Here is a 19,923-nt window from a genome sequence, read left to right as displayed (position 1 = left end):
AGGAACTATCGTGCACCGAGGAGTAAAACGTATAGTCCCTCTCTTGGGGGTGGAGAGTTCTCCATATATCATGCAAGTTTAGGAATTCCATATGTGCGCGTAGCCGTTCAGCTGCGCGCGAGGTGGTTCTGCGGGTGGTTGTGGTTCTATCTAGGGAATTGTTGAGTATCAGATTAAAGTCTCCCGCCCATACGGTGGGGACGTCCGGATATTTCATGAGGATGGAGGTCACTTTGTCAAAGAACTCGGGAGAATCAGTATTGGGTGCATATACATTGACCAGTATACAATCTTCATGGTTCAAGCTACAGTGTAAAATGACGTATCTTCCCTCAGTATCAATGTGGGACGCGTGGAGTGTGAACTGTAAGGATTTATGGATAAGGGTCAGGACCCCCCCTAGCCTGGGTTGAGTATTGAGTGTAGTGCCTATTAGCGCCCCAATTGTGCGCTATGTTTGCCGATAGGTGTTTTAGAGCATGCGTCTCCTGTAGTAGAAGGATCTTAACCCCGTGTCTCTGTGCATAGGCTGTAATCCTGCGAGATTTCGTAAAATTTGTCAGCCCCCAGATATTCCAGGACATCATTTTAACCGCCATGTCTCACACTAGGGAACATTCCGGTGGAAGCCTTTGTCATACGTGTCGCACCTGTGTATCGCTGTAACATGCGGGCGCCATCCTCCCGAGCCCGCCTCCACTCCCCTGCCATTTTGTGTATAATGTACCCCAACTTCATCAAGCCCCACCCTCACCGCCCTACTCCAACCAGCAGTGCATGAAACCCCACCCATACATTTCTCGCCTGTGCTCCTTCCCCAACTTGGAGACACAGGAGAAGTAGCCCAACAGGGGCCAAAACACAAACATTTAAGATCAAATAAAATAAGAATTGCAATCGCAGTGGGGGCAGCTGCTGCCGTTCTGCCCACTTGTACTGGCTACTGTTACTTTTGGATCATATATGACTGGACATCAGCTAACAAGATAAACAATTTAAACAATTTCAGGGAGCGGATAATGGAGCATTATAGCTTCTATATGCAGCACCCCAGCGGAGGAGAGCCGCGGAAGTGTGACCCCCAACCTCACTGGCAGTGCCACACATCCCCGCACCAAATTGCAGGGTACTAGAACGGTGCGTGCACTTATGTATGAGCGGACCTCATTCGTATTTCACCATATAAAGAGCGGGAAGACCCCCGGCCCGCCAGTGTGGCTTATAGTGTCTTTGCCACCATAAATACATTGTGCAGTGCGGTAGATCACAGGTTTGGCGGTTGGTCGTCTTCGATGCGCTCCTCCGGCGGGATCTGTGCTTCAATAAATTTGACCGCCTCATCTGGGACCGTGAAAAAGTAGTGTTTATTGTGGTGGGTGAATTTTAGGCGGGCCGGGAAGAGCATTGCATATTCTATCTTTCGCTCCCTTAGTAGTTTCTTTACACCATTGAATTGTCGCCTCTCCGCCTGGACCGCCATTGAAAAATCCGGGAAGATTCTGATGATTTGAGAGTCCATCCTAAGTTCACCCTTTTCTCTGGCCAAACGGAGGACAAGGTCTCTGTCCTTATAACTCAAAAGTTTTGCTATGATCGGTCTCGGGAAATCACCGGGTTTAGGGCGAGGTGCCAGGGAGCGATGTGCCCTTTCCACAGTGAAGAAGGGAGATAATGGCGGGTCACCGAGGAGGTCTTTAAGCAGTTGTTCGACCGCCGTTTCCATGCGGCCCTTCAATGCCGATTCGGGAACTCCAACTATGCGGAGATTGTTCCTCCGGGACCGTGATTCTAAGTCGTCACACTTAGCTTTTACCTGCTTCATGTCCCTGACCAGTTCCGAGACCGTGTTTTGCAAGGTATGGACATTGTCCTCAGCAGACCCGATTCTCTGCTCTGTCTCAGCAATTCTAGACCCATGTTGATCAATCTTCACTCTCATTGAGGCCACATTTGCATTAATGTCGTCCAGTTTTTCGTGCACCGCTGCAAAGTTCTTGGCCATGGATTCCATCATTATAGTAAGGTCAGCTCGATTGGGCTCCGACACACCCTCATCCTCCTCGTGCAGCGCCGTAGTCGAAGCATGGTCCGCCCTGGGCGCTGACTTGGTGAATTTGTCCATGGCGCCAGGTTTACCACTGGGTTTTGATTTACCGGGCATCACAGCGGCGGGAGGGGTGCCCGCTCAGGTATAGTGGCGTTTGCAGGATGGGTCCTCACAGTAGCCAACCCCCAGTAGTGGCTCCTGCAACGGTCAATGTGGGCCGTGGCGTTAATAAATTCGGCCCGGGTATGGTGGCACCTGCATAGTTGATCCTCGCAAAAGTCCGTGGGGCCCCAGGAGGTGAATATGTAGCCCAAATGCAGAGGCGGCTCATAGAGTTGTCAAGTGGAGGAGGGGTACACACCTATGGCACTATATGTAGTTACCCAGCCAGCCGACCCAGGCCGTTCACATGCAGCGCCGGGGGACCAGACGGCGCTGATCCGGCGCGAACACCCACCTCGAGCACGTCGGGGCCGCAGTCCGCCCGTATCCTCAAGCGATGGGAGCAGGAGCAGTCGTCGGGCACCAGCACGGCCCCAGGAGGCCACGGCCCCAGGCGGCCGCAGAGGCCAGGCCGCGACAGACAGCCGCACAGGCGATCCGGCGCCGCCGCCCAGAGGCGGTCCGGATGTAGGCCCCGGCGAGGCTCCGCCGCCTCCGGGGGAAGGCGAAGCAGAGGGGCACGGCCCCACGCCGCTGGGATCAGTGCAAGGGCTGCGTCGCACCGCCCGGGCCAGCGATGCTCGCGGTGTCAGCGGCGCAGTCCACGGATCAGTCGGCAGGGGGGATCAATGGCGAGGAGGCCCCCCGGGAGCCGGGCGCACACCACGCAGGGCCCGCTCCAAGCGGGTGATCAGAGGCCGCAGGCGCGGCCGGGGCGGCAGCGAGCCGCGGATCTCGCAGCGCGAGGGATCGGGCAGCGGGCGCATCCAGGGGGGGGGGTCCGCTCGGACGCGGGTAGAGCAGGGAGGCCCCCGGGCCAGCGGGGGAGAGACGTCAGGAGGCCACGGGCCGCCGCCTCCGGGGCCGGGAAGGAGGCCACGACGCCCCCCAAGAGCAAGGGTCCGTATCTTCGTCCGACAGCAACGATTTCACCCCAAACTTCAGCCAGGTGTGTAGGGAGACAGGGGGGCAAGAATCGTGCAAGTCTCGTGGGTGTGCTTAGCCGTATTGCGCCGATGTCCGATGGATTGTAGTGGGCAGAGACGGAGCTCAAGGGCTAGGCAGCCATTTCCTTTGGCTGCTCAACAGCGCCCCGGAGTGGACATTATTCTATCCAGTTTGTCCATACATGTTTGGAATCTCTCAAAATTTCCAATGTGGTAACCCAGAACGGTCTGGGGGCGTAAAGAGAAGCTCCTCCGCCTGTAGCCGTCTAGATCTGTCCCATAACATCGAGGATAAACTCCCTTTGCCTTCTAAGAAAACTTCTCGTAGGCTAGGGCCTTCCTTCGACGGCGGAAGCGGTCCCTGCCTCCCTTCCGGCATTCTCGGCGTCTCCCTGGCCTTGTGAGCGGGGTTTGGCCTATCACTCGCCGTCCGTCTCTGGCCGTCAGTGGAAACTATATGAACCAAACTTTCGATTATTTTCTCCGTCGAGGGTTCGCCTGGCATCGTGTTTGGTGGTGCCGAGTCTCTTTCGGCGACGTGCGCACTCTTACGAGGCACGTCGCCTGGCGTTTTGGTGGTAGCGCCCTTGTCTGCAGGTAGCCCAGTCACTAGTCGCGTCTGGGGTGGCGGGGAGGGATTGCGATCCTTACGGTCGGTGGAGCCCGGCGTCTCCGTTGGCGCTAGGGCTTTCTTTGTCTTCGACGAATAAGTGCCATGGGTTGTGTGCTTATGTTTATGTTTTCTGTGTTCGTCAGTGTCGCTGAGGTGTTCATCCCCATAAGTAGGGCATGAGCCAAACTTGTTGGGGCCGGGGACAGACGCTGAGGAGCGGGTACGCTCCCTAGAGAGGTCTACAACCTCAGAAACGGAGGTCGGGTTATCAATGTCCTCGTCACACTCGTCGGTGGCCGGTGAGGAATCAGCTCTAAACATAGCGTAGGCTGCCCACCTCTTGACTCTGCGGTCCTTTAAAGTCTTTGGGCGAAGAAGTTTACAGGCCGCACAGCCGTCCTCGTTGTGTTCGAGGGGTAAGCAACGGTTACACCGCTTGTGCTTATCCTTCCATGTGAATTTGCCCTTACAGCGTGGGCAAAATCTGAAAGGAGTCCTCTCCATAGCTGAGGATACAATTAAAAGTGATAACGACCCCGAAGGAGAGGGGGGTGAAAGAGAAAGGCATTCTTATAAGAAACAGAAATGTCCCACGACCCCCACTCTGCCTACTGTTTTAGGCCGGCGAGGCCGGGCCACGTGTTCGGCAGCGCCAAAGGATCGCCTCCGTCTAAGTCACTGCCGTTGAAGTTCTTAATTGGCGGTGAAACAGCTTCGCCATCGAAGGAGGGATCTGATGTAACATATAAGAAATAACGACCAAAGGGTCAAATAAATGTTTTGCAATTTCTCTTGAACAAGCTCCGCGTTAAGGCGACCAATATCTGGGTGGAAAAAAACAATCTGAGGGACCTCGACGCGTGAGGGATTGTGGGTACACTGCACGTCACTATAGGGATAGTGTTACAGACACGCTTTGTCGACGTCCCTTTTACGACTACGAAAAACAAAATGCAATACTCCGCAGTGACCACTGGATGTCGGACTATTCACAGCATGTGATTCTAAGCAGATTAACAAACATCAGAAATCCTTTTACTTGAAAACCTTGAGTCAGTGTTTGCCTGAATCATAGTAACTGCGGTCCTTTGTGCAACTATTTGATACTGCTCACTTACTCTTGAGATAAGTCTGGCTGCCCAGCCATCGCTACCACTTTAACTGTGTAGTACAGGCTTGTACCAAAGGTGAATTTGTACTGTCACTTGTAGTCTTAATTGTGTGTGGTGTTCCCAAAGGGTACTGCATATAATTCTGCCTAACAGTCATCAAAGAGAAAAAATGAGGAAACGGATGCAGAGACAGCCTTCCGCGAACCATTTATCGAAGACACATTGCCAGTTTCTAGGAAGCCTGCAAAAGAGCTAAATTTTGCGGGAAAGAACGAACATAAACAGGACCAGATCAACAAGCCTTTTAACAAAGGGGTGAATGCTAAGAGTTACACCAACCACAGGGGCAGTGGTGGAGACCACAATCGAGAGACGGTACTTGTAGCTACCAAACAAGTCAGCTGAAGATCCTCTTCAATCTGGGAGACAGTCCCCTTAAAGCGGACGCCGAAAAGAGGGCCTCCTTTTACAAGTGGAAGGGATCGAAACCAAAGAGGGAAGCAACCTGCCATGGAAGGTATGGTACACAAGCCTAGTAACCACCCTGAAATGATGAAACAAACAGACTACCAATCAAGGCCCTCCTTTGCTGATCCTTCAACGTAGCAGAACTTTCCTTTTGGAGAGAACGAGACCATTGAAGGATAATTTGATTCTTAATCGCCGAACCATCGTTGGCATCTTTAAGCAAATTCCGAGTCTCAGACCCCTAGTATCCAACGACCTCAAGGTGGTGGAACCAAATGTTAGCTACGGAACTAATTAAAGGATCATGTAAAACAATATCAAAATGGGGAGAAATTAACCGAGCTCTTTTGAGGGAAATTGAAAGCTCAGAGGAGGAATTGAGAAGTAATCCCACCAAGGTCTGTAAGCGTCCACTTCAATCAGTCTGGATTACAACCCTGGAAGAAACAGCAAAGTTAAAATTGTCATTGTTTCTGCCTCATTTCCCAATTAAGATCAACAAGTTACTTACCTGTAACTGTTGTTCTCCAGCATGGGTCTGGCATGGATTCACATGCTCATGAATATTCCCCGTCGTCAGGCTGGGAATCCTCGGTAAAGAAAAAACCAGTATCAGTTTCGTTTCTGATCTGTCTTTCGTAGTAATAACCAATCACTGGTCTCTGCGTCATACTGACCACAGCCAATGACTGCCCTCTACCTAAGCACCGCCTCTGGCAGCCATCTTCAGATTTGGAAGCACGTGAAGTGGCAGTATGACCAAGTGAAGAGCCGCAGAGGGGTAGGCGGGAGGGTTCGCATGTGAATCCATGCCAGACCCATGCTGGAGAACAACAGTTACAGGTAAGTAACTTGTTCCTTTTCCAGCATGGGGTCTGGCATGGATTTCACATGCTCATGAATAAAGAATACATAGCAGTACACACATGCACAACCACGGGAGGTGGCAAAGGCTCAACATTAAGCATTGCATCAAACTCAACATTAAGCATCTTACCTCCTCACCAGGCTCACCTCAGGCGAACAGGTTGCGCAGCACTGCTTGGCCGACCCTAGACTCCTCCCTGGAATCCCGATCGACGCAGTAGAACTTCGTGAAGGTGTGCGTCGACCTCCACGTAGCAGCCCTGCATATGTCCAGCAGGGGCACACCAGAAAGGAACGCCGTGGTAGCTGCGATCGCTCTGGTGGAATGGGCTCTCGGACAGCCAGGCAGCGGTCGGTTTGCCAACCGATGACAGTACATGATACAGCCGGAGAGCCATCTGGAAATGGAAGCCTTCGAGAGAGCTTTCCCCTGATTGACAGGTCCAAAGTTCACAAAGAGTTGTGACGACTTCCGAAAACACTTCGTGCGGTCCACGTAGAACTTCAGCGCTCTAGCCACATCCAGCGAGTGCAAAGTCCTCTCAGCCGGCGACGAAGGCGACGGGAAGAATACAGGCAACACCAAGGGTTCGTTGAGGTGGAAGTCCGACGGTACCTTGGGCATGAAGGAGGGGTGCGTCCTGAGGACTACCCTCGTGTCGTGAAAAGTCAAGTACGGGGCCTTGCAGGAAAGGGCCTGGATCTCTCCCACCCGTCGTGCGGAGGTGATGGCCACAAGAAACACTGTTTTCCACGACAGAAACTTCAACGGGGCCGAGTGCAGAGGCTCGAACGGAGGTCCCATGAGCTTGGTCAGCACCACGTTGAACTCCCACGCCGGGGCCGGAGCCTTCACCGGCGGGAACGATCTGAACAGTCCCTTCATGAACTCTTTCACCAGACGATGAGACCACAAGGACGTCCGCCCCGTGGTTCTGGTGTATCGGGAGATCGCAGCAAGATGAATCTTGATGGACGCGTGTGCCAGTCCAGCTTTGGCCAGCGTCAGCAGGTACGGCAGTACTTGGGGAGCCGTAATCCGTAGAGGGTTAATCTTCTGTGCGTGGCACCAGACAGAGAACCTCTTCCATTTGTGTCCGTAGCATTTAAGAGTCGAGGACGCCCTGGCCTTTGCAAGAACCTCTCTGCAGTCGGCCGGTATGTCGTATCCTCCAAACTCTAGCGCTGCAGGAGCCAGGCCTGCAAGTTCAGCGATTTCGGGTCGTGGTGGAGGATGGCGCCTCCTTCCCTGGATAGTAGATCCGCGTCCACCAGCAGCCTGATTGGCGGGGACGCTGACAAGTCCAGAAGGTCCGGGAACCATATCTGCCTCGGCCACGCAGGTGCGACGAGGATCATCCTGCACCGTGACCTCTTGAGCTGGTTGACGAGCCGGATTAGCAGTGGCAAAGGAGGGAACGCGTAGAGGAACAGGCCCTCCCAGGGGAACGAGAAAGCATCGCCCATGCTCCTCGCCTGGGGAAACCTGCTGGCGAACCTCCGGCACTTGGAGTTCGTCGCCGTCGCGAACAGGTCGATCTGGGGTGTGCCCCACCGTCGGAAGAGGCGATCCACTAGATCCTGCCGTAGTTCCCACTCGTGGCACGAGCGCAGCTCCCTGCTGAGTGAGTCGGCGATGGTGTTTTTTATCCCTGCCAGATGAAACGGCACCAGAAACATCCCTTGGGCGACTGCCCAATGCCACAGGTCCTGCGCCTCCTTGGACAGTGCTGGGGACCTGGTTCCGCCCTGTTTCCTGATGTAAAACATGGTGGTGGTGTTGTCGGTGAAGATCCTCACCACCTTGCCCTTGAGGGACGGAAGGAAGGACCTGAGGGCCCAAAACACTGCACGGAGCTCCAGGACGTTGATATGTAGGGATTTCTCCGTCGGGAGCCAAAGGCCTCTTGCGTGCAGATTTTCGGTGTGCGCTCCCCACCCTTCCAGGGAGGCATCCGTGGTCACTGTCTCCTGGTGGGCTGGGGTCTGGAAGTCCATGCCCGCCGTCAGATGCGCGCGGGTGCCCCACCACCGGATCGCTCGTCGGAAACTCTCGTCGAGTGTGATCCTTTCCTCGAAGCTGCCCGTCGTTTGGATCCAGCGCGCGTCCAGGAACTCCTGCAACGGGCGCATCCGGAGCCTGCACATGGGAATGAGGTAGATGCAAGAGGACATCATTCCGAGGAGGGACTTGATGGACCTCACCTTGGCCGCGTCGGCCACCAACATCCGCTGCACCTTGCCCAGGATGGTCCTGGTCCTCTCCTCCGACGGGGAGGCCAGAAGGGACACTGTGTTGAGCCTCGCTCCCAGAAACAGAGCGTCTTGCGCGGGCACCAGGTGGGATTTGGCGTAGTTCACGGAGAATCCCAGGTCCGTGAGAAGTTGGACGGTCCTTGCCGTGTGAACCACGGCGAGCTCCCTTGTCTTGGCTCGGATGAGCCAGTCGTCCAGGTAGGGGTAGACGTGGATCCCTTCGTGGCGCAGCTGAGCCGCCACCGGTGCGAGGCACTTGGTGAACACCCTGGGTGCCGACCGTAGACCGAAGGGGAGGGCTTTGAACTGGTAATGACGCCCTTGGACCACAAACCTGAGGAATTTTCGGTGCCCCTTCAAGATGGGAATATGGAAGTAGGCATCCTCCAAATCCAACGACGACAGGAAGTCTCCTTCCTCCAGCTGACCCAGGACGTGCTGGAGGGCGACCATCCAGAACTTTTGCGCCTTGATGAACTTGTTCAGATGTCGCAGGTCCAGGATGGGGCGCCATCCCCCCCGTCTTCTTCTTCACGAGGAAGTATCTCGAGTAGACTCCAGAGCCCCGAAGCCTCTTTGGGACGAGTTCGATGGCGCCCTTCTTGAGCATCGCCTTCACCTCCAGGAGAAGTTGAGGGACGTGAAGTTCTTTCCTGGCCACGGGGGGGGACGCGTGGACACTTTCTTTGAAACTCGAGCGCGTGGCCCCGGTGCGCCAGACTTGCCTCGTCCTCTGTAGGCCTCCTGAGACGACGAGCGGGCTGCTTGACGGTAGGAGGAGAAACCGCCGCCGGAACCTTTGGAGGCGCCCTTGCCTCTGCTGCTCCGAAAGGGCGTCCGTCGTTGTTGCAGAACTCCAAGGGCCCGGGCCGTCTCGGTGTCCGCTTTAATTCCCAAACAGGTTGTTCCCATCGAAGGGCATGTCCAGGACTCTGGTCTGAACGTCTTGACGGAAGTCCGTAGCCTTGAGCCATCCACGCCGCCTAAGGCAAACGCCGTTGCCCAACTGGCGGAACCCAGTGTCGGCGATGTCCGTCGCAACGGTAATGGCGTGGTCCGAAGCCACCTCACCTTCCTGCAGGATCTCCAGGGCCTCTGCCCTCTTGTCGTCCGGCAAGAAGTCCAGCAGGGGAGCCAGTTTGTACCAGAGCTCCCTGTCGTATCGGGCCACGATAGCCAAGGCGTTGGCAGCTTTAATCGTCGTCGCTGCAGACGAGATGACTCTGCGTCCCATAGCGTCCAATTTCTTTCCCTCGCCGTCCGGTGGGGAAGTCGATGTGGAGGCCGTACCCCCCCCCCCGCTTTTTTCCTGGCCGCCGCGGAGACGACGGAGTCCGGGGTAGGCTGCGCCCGGAGGCACAGGGGGGCCGTGTCCGGGACCCAGTACTTTTTCTCGTACCGGTCTCTTCTAGCTGGCGTCGTGGAAGGGTTCTTGAGGAGGGTGAGGCCCTCATCCCAAATGTCGTCCAATAGAGGCACCGCGAGGACCGTCTTCCTCTTGGCCTCGCGCCGCTGATAAAGGAAACCTTCCTTCTTCTTCTCCTCAGGGCAGAGTTGGAAAAGCTCGGATGCCCTGGCGATCATTGAGTGGAACGATCCAATCTCGTCGGGCGGAGAAGCCCTGGTGGGAGGCGACGACGGTACATCCTCGTCGCTGCCGTGTCAGTCCCCGTATCATCCCCTCGGGTGGACGGGGAGGAGGGCTGGAAGGGGCGCGACGGCTGAAAAGGAGGTGGAGGGTGGATCCTTCTTTTCTTGGTAGGGGGAACACCAGAAGGTCCCGGTTCTGGGTCCCCCGATGGGAGAGGTTCCGTCGGCAACGGTAGTCTCGACCTTATCTCTGAGCATAAGGACTGTATAGCCAACAAAATGGCCGCCGAGTTGTCTCGCGGCGCTGGCAGAGGGGAATCCGACGGGCGATCGGGGCCCCGTCGGTACCCTCGACGATGTCGTCATCCCCTGCGTCGGGATCCATCCCGACGGGCCGGTCTTCTTCCACGCCGAGGCCGTGGCTTAAGACCTCGACCAGCTCCTCCTCCGAGGTTGAGGCCGAATCTTGGACGACGCCCTGCCCCCCCTTTTTCTTCCCCACGGGGGATTTCACAGGGGTCCTATCGATGGGCACAAAAGAGGACTCCCTCCGAGGTGGCAGGGAGACTCTGAGCCCCGAGGTCGCCACCACTGGTGTAGCCTCCACAGGCTGAGCCAGGGCCGCCGCGACAGTTTCGATAGAGGGCTTGGCCGGATGGATTAAGGCCTTCACCACCTTAGGTGCGCTCACCGCCTTATCCTTGAGGGGGGGACACTGCCTCGCTCCCCCTCCGCCTTCGAGCTCGACCGGGGCCTCTCCAGGAGCTTCGCTGGGTGCTCGGCCTTCCTCTTACCCGACCCAGAGCGTTGGCTCGTGGTTGATGGTGCCGGGGAGGGTGCGCCCTGCCTGGCGCCCGTAGAGCCCGACCGTTCGGCGCTCCCGGTGCCAGCGGACTCGCGGTGCTTGGCCTGATGTTGGACGCCCGTCACCGGGGCGTCCTCAAAGGTCTTAGAAGACCGCTCGGATTTCTTCCTCTTCTTCTCGCCGGACGGGCTCTTCCCTTCTAGCCAGTTGGCGAGACGTTGATGGCGGTCCTTCATGGTCCGCTCCGACATGTTGCCGCAAAACGCACAGTCCTTCCCCACGTGCGTCTTGTCCTCATGTAGGCAGTAAAGACAAAAAGAGTGTTCGTCCTCCTTGAAGACTTTCTGCAGCTGGCATCCAGGGCAGACCCTGAACAGCTTTCCGGGCGTCGAGCTTCCCTTCTCCTGGGCCATGACCGGGCCTGAGAAACTTCTGGAGTCCTCCAAAAGCATAGCTCGACGAATCTTCACCCTTGAGGGGCGCAGACGAATCCGAAACGGGTCCCCGTTGATCGGATGGAGAGTCGGTGGAGCTTGAGGCTCTTTTGACCGAAAAAAACGAAGTTTTTGAGAAAAAACGTGAAAAAATAGCACTAACGCTCAAGAGCAATAGCACGAGGATCCCAACACATGAACGTGCGGTAAAAATCTGAAGATGGCTGCCAGAGCCGGTGCTTAGGTAGAGGGCAGTCATTGGCTGTGGTCAGTATGACGCAGAGACCAGTGATTGGTTATTACTACGAAAGACAGATCAGAAACGAAACTGACACTGGTTTTTTCTTTATCGAGGATACCCAGCCTGACGACGGGGAATATTCATGAGCATGTGAATCCATGCCAGACCCCATGCTGGAGAAAGTAAGGACCTATTTGCCAAGTTTCCCTGACCGCTCAATCCGACAGAGTTTCTTGAGGATTCGAATGAACCTGTTATTTACTAATGAAATTCTATCAGTAAGAGACCAATCGAGTACAAAACATTGTAGATTCTGTAACAAGAAGGAAGTAGTGGAGAACATCAAACATATCCTTCTTGAATGCCTGGGCACAAACTCGGCACGTACAGTGCATCTGGGACCTCTATTTTGAGACTTATGTTGCTTTGATCGAGAGGAATGGTGGGCTAGGCTAATGAGTGGGAGAAGGTCAGGTGGGTGGTGGCAACTGTTCACTTCATTCACTCCTTAGGTCTTGATAGGCCGTAGGAGATAACTTGAGTCGGCAGGGCAGCCATAAAGAAAGGCTATGGCGGATCGTTAATTTGATTCAGATACTTTTGGCAGATTCCAATAAGAATGCAGATGGGAAATTGAAACTTAACTGATAAACGAACGTTGCACACCAATTTGAAACTACTACAGTGAAATTGAATCGTTATTATGGACGATGGTAAGAAGTAAATGGAACAAATGGAGGATCATTTTGTAACAAAAAAACTTTTGTAAAAATTGAAATTCAATGAAATCAAAAAAAGAAAAAAAAAAACAGAATCCTGGCATTATTTTGAGGGTGCTAAAATCCTTTAAATAAAATATTTGTATCAAAAAACTTGAGCAATGTACGCATGCTTGCAATTTTTTAAGTTAACAAAAACTACAAAAGGAAATGGAAGATTGAGATGAGAACAACTCTGAGTGGTCCGATCTTAATTTCCAAGGTGCCCATTAAAGCAGTGTGTGGATGTGAGCTACCTGTTTGTAGGGAGGTGGGTGCTTGCATGGGGGGGCATTGAGGTGGCAGATGTTGGAAATGGAGGGTGGGGCAAAGACCAGTGTTCACGTCCCAGGAGGTAGATGGTGGCCTCCCATGGCTTAGGGGTTCAGAGAAGGCGGGAAACACATATACTGCCTGCCTTCAGAGCTCCTTGATTGGCAGGAAGGCCAAATGCTGTCACCTCCTAGGTGCGAATATCCTTTCTCTCAAGGATTTCTGTTTTTGATTCATCTATACAGCAGTTTATGAGTACACTATGCTGTACAATACAACTGAGAAACAAATTATTGTAACCCAAAACAAAATGTTTAAAAAGTATTAAGCATAGAGATGGGCCTGTATTTTAAATAATGAGGTTTTGTGAGACTTGGAATAGTCATCTAGATTACGTTTGTTCAATAGAGGCTGGTATGCACATGCACACTTCTTCCATGATTAATATGCGGGAGGCGGCAGAACATTGGATATGCAGGTATATCCATTCTATTTAATGAGCTTTCTTATTAACATGCAATTGGTTTTAACTTGCCCATTGTATGCATCCAAATTTAATTATGTGACCGTAGTGGAGCAAGCTCCAGAGGTGATGAGATACAGGAAATATGGTCAGTGTTTCCTCGTATCTTTTCTTTATTTGTGTTTAGCCAAAATGTGGCTTTTCACAATATACAAAATCAATAACATTCATTGTAATTTCATATAAAAAGGGGAAAGAAAATGTAATTTAAAATATTCATAAAATATCTTTTCCACCATTCTTTTTGCACCCCTTCTAAAAAAATCATAACTTAATAAATCCTAATTCTTTCAAGAACCTCAAAATACCCATTGACAAAACGTTTCCTTTTTACTGGCGATAACCTTCAACAAAAATCCATTTTGTTCAAGGATTTAGTGGCAACACATTCAACCAGCAAGTGTCTCAAGGTTTGCACCATTGACCCCCCACATATGTCACAATTCCCCCAATAAATTGTTATCTGCCTGTGGAATTTTTGAATCTCCTTTGTTTCCACGAAATTCAAACGGAATCTTAACAAATAAGCTCTCCATTTTGCGTTGGGAAAACACTATAGATATGGCAAAACATGACCCCTTGGTAGAGCTATGACTGGGAATGATTCAAAGCATTTAGGATCACTAAATCATGCTTCTGTGGAAATCCAATCAATCTCCATCATGGCCTTCTTCACCTTCACTGTATTTTCAATCAAATTGATTAAAGACTGATCACATGTTTCCAATATGTTCAACACATAGTTTTTAAAATTGGATCTCTCACACTTCCCTCGCTTCAGTTGAACTCCAATGGCCTCATACAAGTTCCTGACCACAGAAAAATAGAGTGAATTGACTCTATTAGGACTGGTGCTCTCAGTTTGCCCTAAAAATAGGGAATTTCCACTTTTGCAATGTATATTTGTATTTTCGTGAAGATTCAAATTAGAAACTGTGCATCATTTTCTTAAAAAATATATTTTTATTTCACATCTAATTGCTGTCACGTCTTTCTTGAATATTCTACTTCATATTCAATGAGGCCTGGCATAAAGATATTGGCTCAAATTCTATGTACGTTTGCCAATGCATTTCGGTTATTAAAACCTTCGTCAGGGCCGTACTATTATTTCGTTATGCCTAATCGTTCTCTATTTCAAAACAATGAATCAACATAATCATAAAATAATCATTTGACAATAATTCCCAAAACATTCCCGTTCCAAGATGTGTATTTAAATGTTCCAACAGTGAGGTGGTGAATAGGAAAAATAGAAAAGAGAAATCTTTATTAGAGATTGGTAATGTTACTCGCCTTGCGATATTCACTTAAACCGTGTGGCAATTAGGTAATTAGTTAACAGTACCTTATGATTGAAAGGGCTCTGGGTCCCGTAGAAGAATTGTCCAATCTGAGTACACCTGTTAATGTTATGTGAAAAGTTATCAGACTGAGGTATATCACTCAACACATTAAAAATGTGGAGCGCGAGACACACTCATACTGTTACTCAGCAAAATCACTCCGTGCTGGTCAAACGCGTCTGCAGGGGCGCAAGCGCGAATGATGCAAGAAGAATTTATGCGTTGCCATGGGGATCCAAAGGCGTCGCGTGGGAACACGTAATGCATGAACGATGTTCATTCTATCGAATTTTAGCAGTTCGTTGTGTCTGGCCAATGTAGAATAGCCCACAGGGGCATTTGATTCCATATACAATATTCTGTGTGTCACACGTGGCATAGTCTTTCAATCTATCTTCCAGGGTACTCACTCCCACAGAGACACAAATGCTTGAGAAAGGACTTAGCTTTGTTCCCACACACAACAGTACTCTTTGATTCAAAAATCAAACTGTATAAGCTGTTTCGGAAAATGAAGCTGAAGGTGTTCTTCAGTGAACTACAACTGGTGAATTCACCTGATGAGGACCCTTTGGATCTCAAAGAATTCAAAGGGAAAAGTAACTTCATACCACCTATCAGTATACCATCAATCGACATATTCCAAAAACAAGTCACAAGAGATTGAGAAAATCAAGTTTGGCTATTCGAAGAACAGCAACATGAAACCTCATGAATTTAAATTGATCAGAGACCTATACGGAGATGAATCATTAACAATAAGAGCTGCAGATAAAGGAGGTAGCATAGTTCTCTTGAACAGTCAAGATTATGACCAAGAATGTGCACGGCAACTGAATGATACAAACACATATGCTCCTTTGGACACAGATCCTACAGAAGAAATAAGAAAGAACCTGGAGACATTATTGACAAAAGCTGAGGAATTAGAATGGATCTCACATAACACAAAACAGTTCCTCACTAACCCGCATCCTCGTATACCGCATTTCTATACACTACCGAAAGTCCACAAGGATCCACACAAACCACCAGGGAGGCCCATAGTTGCAGGTATGAACAGTATTCTGGAACCGCTGGGAAAATATATTGACTATTTTTTACAACCTTTAATCCAAAAAACATGTACTCACAAATCCTCAATGGCATAACAATCTGTCGATATGGATCAGATACATAGATGATATTTTTGGCATTTGGACAAACACAGAATCCGAACTTCTAACTTTTTTTGACTAACTGAATAACATAGACCCCCGCATCCAGTTTACACATGAACACTTGAATAAAATTATACATTTTTTGGATGGGGAGATAAAAGTTACTAACTGCGAATACTGTAACACGATCTATCGCAAGAATACCGATCGCAATAATCTCTTACAAAGATTACGTTTTCACCAACCCAGCTGATTAAGAATCTCCCTTACAGCCAAATGCTAAGGGTGAAAAGAATAGTCAGTGACCCTATGGACTGCCAAGAATCATTGAAGGAGATGGGGAACAAATTATGACTATCCCGTCATAGTTTGACTTTGGCCTAACTGTTTTTGAGTTGACCCTTATACGTGCCTTTGCAATTTTTCCTACCTTTCTTTCTGATCACTGACTCCCTCCCACCCTTCCGGATAAGGCATTCATGCCACAACTTTCCCATAGGTTTGTATCTTATTGACTCTCACCCACCCTCCTAGACATTGAACTGGCCCCCCCTTTGGTTTCGACCTCTGCCCGCATTAATACCTTTGACAACTTGTCCTAACATCGAGTCCTGGGCTAGGACCTTTTTTTGACACCTCGGTGTAGTAGACACCCCGCTTGAGATGTGTATCACTTTAACTACCAAGGACCTGTTTTCACTGCATTCTCGTATTGCGCTATCAAGATGTGTACCTCTTTAACTATGCAGTACTGGTTTTCACTGCATTCATGCAATACAAAACGAGTTTTCTCAACATACACAGGTGTTAGACCGCCGATGAAAAACATCCAGTACTACTTCAAAAAGGACAGCGTAGCCATGCCGACAGTCCCGCCTTCTGTGCATGCACAGAGGTGGGACCCAAGGCGTAACTGTTCACTCTATCTTCTGAGCACACGGCTCTATCTCCATGCCATAGACATAGAGAAGTACTGGCACCACCTTCCCCTTACAAAACCTTATATGGGGAAGGAGTGAAAATCTGCAATAAGCAGATTGTATCTTTTTCATTCAACACTGTAACTGCAGTACCTTTTTTCAATATTTTTCTCTATTGCTTTTATAGATTAACATCCCCGAACTCTGAAGTCCAAATACATTATTTCTTACTTACTGGCATTATCTGCTAGCCCAGCTTCTAACTAAACCTGGAACTTTTTTTCCTGGTGGAATTGCCAATATCAAAACATTAGATTTCGCCAAATAGATTTTTAAATCATTCAGCCGTGCATAGTTTTAGAAGCCTGTCATCATTCGCTGAATACCTATTGGTGTATGATCTAACACATCGTCGGCATAGGCCATCTAATTAATGACAAAGTCACCCACTCTCTGGCTTGCTAAAGCAAGGGGGCTTAACTATCCTCCAAATCAGCCAGACAGAGGTTAAAGAGGCAGGGAGCCAAAATGCAACCCTGCCTCACTCCCCTTTCTGTAGGTATTTTAGATGATAAATGGCCTTGCATGTCAAGCTTAACTGGAACATGCGTATTTGTATGTAAGTGGACTATGATAACGAGTAAACCATCTGGTATCCCCCAGTTTTTCAACTTTGCCCATAATCTTCCCCTGTTGACTGTATCAAAAGATTTCAATAGATCGATCAAGGTTCCTTAAACTACCTGAAAACTCTTATTCCAGTTTGTATCATTCACAATGTTCAATATGAGCCCGTTTAATGCTGTGGATAGATCCCTGTGATACCAAATGTGGTGCCTTGATAAAATGCCCCTTTTTTCAGTCTATTCATCCAGCTCCCCTAAAACAATTCCCGAGAAGATCTTACTCTCAACGTCTAAGAGGGCGATAGGACGGTAACTAACTGGATCCACCCTATCACCATTCTTATAGATGGGAATAATGATGGCTTGCTGCCAAGAATCAGGGCATTTCCTTAATCCCAATACTCCCTCACACAAATTGAGCAGAACTTGCATCCACATTACTACATCCATCTTTAGGATCCTGTTAGAGAGGCCACTAGGCCCTGGAATTAGACGACCGAGCCATTAGATTGCCTTCAATCTCGGGTGATACTGGGATGATGCACTGGACCTCATTTACTGACCGGGTTCAATTACCTGAACTCCCGGCCGAGGTAATTTACCCAAGCTCCATCGGAGACTGTGTTGCTCTGCGTGAACCCTTGTAATTGTTGTCTATAATTACCCAGAAATTCCTTGAATTACGGGCACTTATTGCCTTCAACATGGAATGGCCGTCACTAAGATCACGCCTGAATCTCTGCGATCTCAACAAATTCCTATAAGAATTTCTCAGCTCTTTCTTTATCTGAGCAAATATTACAAAAGGTATTTGCTGACATTCGAGCAAATGAATTGCCTTTCTCAACTCTTTTGCGATTCAATGTATCCTCGTCAAAGCTATGTCTATCCGTATTGGTAGAACAACTGTTTTTTAGTCCTGCAGGGTGTAAATACCAGAGAAATTGTTGGAAACCATCTGGCCTATTATAGCTTTTCCAATTCTAGGTCTGATGCGAATTCCATTGTTTCCAATAATGTTTTATTCAGGGGCTTGCCCTCCTTAACAAATTTTGATATCCTATTCTTACCAGGATTTACAGATGCATCTACACCCAATCCTAACTGGGCTTTCTGTAGTTCCAATGCAAAGGAAGCCGTTAGGGGACTATGATCATTCAAACCCATTTCATTGATACTCATGGTTTCACAGCCAATAAAAAGGTCAGGAGACACTGTCAGGTAGTTCAAAATCAAACTAACTTTCCCATTCTTCCACGTAACTGCAGGAACTAAATCAGCTCTTAGATTTCCATTCACTAATTGAACATTCCATTCCACCAAAAATTGTAGCCATTCTTCACCCCTTTGCTTCCCACTATATATCTTATTCGATGTACCCAGATTCTGTATGCAGTGCAAATTTAAATATCCTGCCATCAACACACTAATGTTCACCTCCGTTAAAATAGCAGACATCCCTCCAGAAACTCAGACAAGTTGAAATATGTGGGGTTCCAGTACAAATTAATGAGTATTATCGATTTTCGGTCCATTCCCCGAAACAAAGCATACTCTTATCGCCATTATTCACTGACTGTTACTGATGATGATTTCAACACAAGTTAATTTCATGTTGCCATCAACAAGCCCCCGATGGCATGTGGCCATTTGTTCCCAAACCGTGAAACCGTCCAATTTAATACTCTTCTGCAACCATGTTTCATGAAAGAGAATCAAATCATGATAAACTCTCCCATTGCTTTGTTTCCAAATGAACGGGAACCCCTTGTATTCAAGCTTATGAAGTTCATTTTCTCTTAAGCTAAAGCAATTTCCCATCTATGTTAAATTTCTGAAACACCTGGGTTGGTATGTACTGTAAGAGGGGCCAAACTTTCATTTTTCCCTCTTCTCTAGAACTACATCCCCCCTCACTCCGCCTCCCGCATACCTTCTCGATGCTTCAATTACTAATCGTTCTATCTCCAGTACTTGAGGCAGGATTAGATCCTCTGACCATCCTCGCAGTTGAGGACTGGAAATCCCATAGGGATGGAGCTCCCTCTATTTCCATTTCTCTGACTTCTTCTGCACAATTCAAGGCTGCACTTGCACCCATGCTAGGTTTCAAAACCATTTCCACTATATTTGTAGCTTCTTTATACAGAAAGCTTATACAATCAATATCATGTGTTGAAAACAAGAAATCTGGAATATCTTACATTAATGACAGTACTGTACTGCGATTTAACGCCCTCTGTCCCTTACTTATGTTCAGTTGTTTTAACCAGACTCTCTGTCTTGCAAAAGGCTTTGCAGCACCCACTTTCTCCTCAGGACACATCTCTATACTGGGTACCCCCAGAGGACCATCCTCGACATTGCTTTGCATGACCCCCCTTACTTTTCAGACCATTAGGTTGAAAGCCCATCAGCACCCTCAGGCGCTGACCTGTCCTTCATGAGGTGACCGTCTGTCCAAGGCTAGTCGATTAGCCCCAACGAGGGATGATGTTCCACCTGACTCCGATGTCTCCTTCTCCTTTTGTTTTTCATCCTTTGAACCGTTCTTCAAATTCCCAAATCCTCCGCCAAATATCAGGGCAAATCATATCGGTTATATGATATAATAGGCATCACCATAAGAGGGGAATCGCATCTAATTTCCTTATATGCAGACGATATTCTATTGTATCTGCGCTACCCTGAAGAAAACCTCCAATATGTCCTGGAAGTGATGGAGCGAATTGCAGGGCTGCCTGGCATAGCAGTGAATCCCAAAAATTCTTGCAT

At 49.4% G+C, this 19,923-nt stretch overlaps 1 protein-coding gene across 7 annotated transcripts in view; it reads right to left on the bottom strand.

Annotated features, from left to right (window-relative positions):
• The window catches only part of ITSN2 (intersectin 2), a 2,589,317-nt gene that overhangs the window by 1,557,169 nt on the left and 1,012,225 nt on the right, over nt 1-19,923 (bottom strand). The window lies entirely within an intron of this gene.

The sequence above is a fragment of the Ambystoma mexicanum genome, chromosome 4p (genome assembly GCF_040938575.1).
Source record: "Ambystoma mexicanum isolate Mex_15411 chromosome 4p, UKY_AmexF1_1, whole genome shotgun sequence".
Classification (NCBI taxonomy): Eukaryota; Metazoa; Chordata; class Amphibia; order Caudata; family Ambystomatidae; genus Ambystoma; species Ambystoma mexicanum.
The sequence above is the reverse complement of the archived record's forward strand: the minus strand, read 5'-3'. Positions and strand labels throughout refer to the sequence as shown.